This window comes from Mustela lutreola, chromosome 1 (assembly GCF_030435805.1).
Source record: "Mustela lutreola isolate mMusLut2 chromosome 1, mMusLut2.pri, whole genome shotgun sequence".
Classification (NCBI taxonomy): domain Eukaryota; kingdom Metazoa; phylum Chordata; class Mammalia; order Carnivora; family Mustelidae; genus Mustela; species Mustela lutreola.
The window spans coordinates 117,986,122-117,989,512 of NC_081290.1; positions in this window are offsets into that span (position 1 = coordinate 117,986,122).

Consider the following 3,391-nt stretch of genomic DNA (forward strand, 5'->3'; position numbering starts at 1 on the left):
AGGGCATTACAGAAGACTAAGACATTATCATAAAACCAAAGTGCGTGAAATCTGAAGAAATACATGAAAATGAAATGTGTAGGAAGGTAGAGGTGGGCTAGAGACTGGATGTTAAAAGGAGGAAAATATTGACTTTACTATAAGTATAATTTAAATTGTCTCAAACAAATTCTAAGATAGTATATTATAAAGGTAGTTAGAAGCATTTTGAAAATGGAGTGATTCCAAGAAAATAGTATATGTTCATTCCTTCAGTCAAAACATATCCAGCCAATCTGAGTTTCTCTTGGATGGACTAATCCAAACCAGTGATTTTCTGGTTGTAGGTTCCAATCTATTAAAAAAAAATTTTTTTTAATAAATGAAAACAGGAGAAAATACTGGAGTATACTTCATCTGTTCAAAGAATTTGTTTTGTGAAGCTTATATTTTCATTTTAAATATATGTATGTTTCCTGCTTCACAGTGTAAGATATAGTTCTTATTTTAAGTACAAGTTCAGAAATATTTGAAAGCTACTCTTCTTAGCAAGTTTGTATAGTATTTTTATAGAAAACTTGACAGACTTGTGCTAGAGGAAAGTAGCTCCTATAACTGATTTGTTCCACATATTAGCTTGGAATACAAATGGTTGTTTTTAATGTGTAAAAACTAAATATCACTAAATGTCTCTGATCCTCCAGCCAACAGTGATGTCTCTCTTAATCTCAGGAAACAAACTGAGGGTTGCTGGGGGGTGGGCGGGGCGATAGGGTGGCTGGGTTATGGACATTGGGGAGGATACGTGTTATGGCGAGTGCTGTGAATTGTGTAAGACTGATGATTCATAGACCTGTACCCCTGAAGCAAATAATACATTGTATGTTAATTTAAAAAAATACTGATCTCATTCATCTTGTCTACAATTCCCTGAAAATAACAAGATGCAGATTTACCTTATCCAAGATATCTGTCCTTATTAGCATCACCTCACTAACAACTGCAGGAGGAAAGAATTCCATGCTTGTTTCTGTTCTGTTTTCAAGGACATGTGGTGTTGCTCTGGGGCAAGTGTAGCTGACCAGTCAGTCGCAGTGACTAAGGAATAAACTACTTTTGCTGGTTTGGCAGCTAGTTTCTCTGTTTAGGGTAAGGGTAAAAGTGCCTCCCCTCTCCAGAGTAAGATATGGTCATTCCATGTCACCCAAGCCCTGAGCTCTCTGTATTAGACCATGCCACAGGCACAGCACTTTCAGTTCTCTTCTACAGACATCCATTTTCTTTATGCATATGGATGGTGATGGGGAGATTGGATGGTCTATGCCATCCACATGTTGTGCTCAGAAACATCCCTTTCCTATTGTCTCAGGGAGGGAGTGCTGCTCTTCTAATGCCCAAAGAATCAATCTTACTGATGATTCGTGATGTTAGAAGTTAGACAAGACCTAAAACATGGGGTTCTTATCATAGGGAGAGGAGGAAGCAGGAAGCAACCCAGAGACTCAGTGACAGTGTTGCTCGCTCTGGCTTGTCTTCAATGTCAGGACCACTTCATCCCCCAACACTGAAACCATTCCTCCCGCCTCCAGGACCTGGTTTCATGGAAGGTCCCTTTCTCTGCTCCCTTCTTCCAGAAAAGCAAATTCCACCACATTTCCAGTCATAGAATTCTTGGCAATTGGGATGTATTCTTTTTGTTTACACATTCATCGGAACTGTTTTGGATTGCTGAAGCATTATATTTGCTATCTGGTCGTAGATCTAGCTTTCTGTTTTTTAAGATATTTTAGAGTCAATGTATTTTTCTGAGTCTTCTCGATCTCGAAATTATACAGATTTGAGTTTGAACCCTATTACTTCAAAGCTCTGTATCTATATAATTTTGAGAAGCTTGCTTTGCTACTCTGAACTTCAGGTGAGGTTATTTATATTCAAATGCTGAAAACATAGCAGAGATTCAGAAACTATGAATTTTTTTCATCTTCCATTTTGTCATTCAAAGGTAAACACATGGTAGAAGCTCACTAACTAATTGATTTGGCCTTATTTTATAGAAGAAAACAAACTTTTCCCAATTAATAATTGATATTAAGCTTGATACCACCTGTTATTGGGAAATAATCTTTTTGGTAGGAAGAATGTCAATCAGGGAATTATCTTTAAATTGTTACTAATGGTGAGGTCATTAAAGGTTAATTTGGGAATGGAAAAGGGAGGCAGTTGAATAGAAATGTGTTATGTTTTATGAAAGTTTCAAAAATAATGTGTATGCTTGGGGTGCCTGGGTGACTCAGTGGGTTAAAGCCTCTGCCTTCAGCTCAGGTCATGATCCCAGGGTTCTGGGATCAAGCCCCGCATCGGACTCTCTGCTCAGCAGGGAGCCTGCCTCCCTCTCTCTCCCTGCCTCTCTGCCTACTTGTGATCTCTCTCTCTCTGTCAAATAAATAAATAAAATCTTAAAAAAAAAAAAAAAAAAAGAATGGGTATCCTTATGAAGAATAAAAAGGAATGTACTGTGCTTTGAAGAGTGACAGAAAGAAATTATTCCAAAAAGAATGACAATTACTAAAAATATCAATCCTGGTAGTTATTGTTATAATTCTGCCTGATCCTCTGAAAATGCTTTTTGTTCTTTTTTTTTAAAACAGATGGCCATTTTAATTTACCGGCTGAGTTGTCACAGCTATCACCTTTCTGGATTTCCTCCGAAAAAATGAAAAGCTATTTCAATGTAAAAAAGGAAAGCTATACAGTCTGTTGAATTATGTTCTCATGTCTCTCCTGAAAACTCTATAATGGAGGATCATATGGCTTCTCTCAACCTAAAGGTAAAGAGTAGTAAAATGAGTTGTTGGCATTGTTTGCATCATGTATCTGATGGCAGTAGCTAGAGCTAGACTTATGCACAGATGAAGTATGCAGCTTTGTGGTAGTAATCCTCTGTATCAGAATAAGGGGTACATCTGGAGAGAATGTGTTTTCCCAATACTGCGTAATGCAGACCAAAACAGTGTTAGTTCCCTTGGGAGCCATAAAGAAATTTAGATCCATTTCTCTCAGTTTTTGTAGATTTTTTTTATTTTTTAAAAGGTCTTCCAAGAGCAAAAAAAATGTTTTGACTTTACAAATCTGTTTGCTATAGCCTGCCTGGGTACCTGAAATTCCTCTTTTAAAGATTATTTATACATCAAGGATCATTAGGCTTCAGGTGTCTTTAGTTAAAATGTAAACAGGCCCACTAGGCATAATTCAAGTCCTGTTATCATCCTCCAACACCTGTAAGGATTCTCCCCCAGTGGGATTACTAAAGGAATGGACAAGGGACAATCAATTGTGATGACAGGAAGCTAAGTATATTTGGGAATGGCATCACAAGTATTCTAGGCATGTGGCAGAGTAGGTCTGAGAAAGG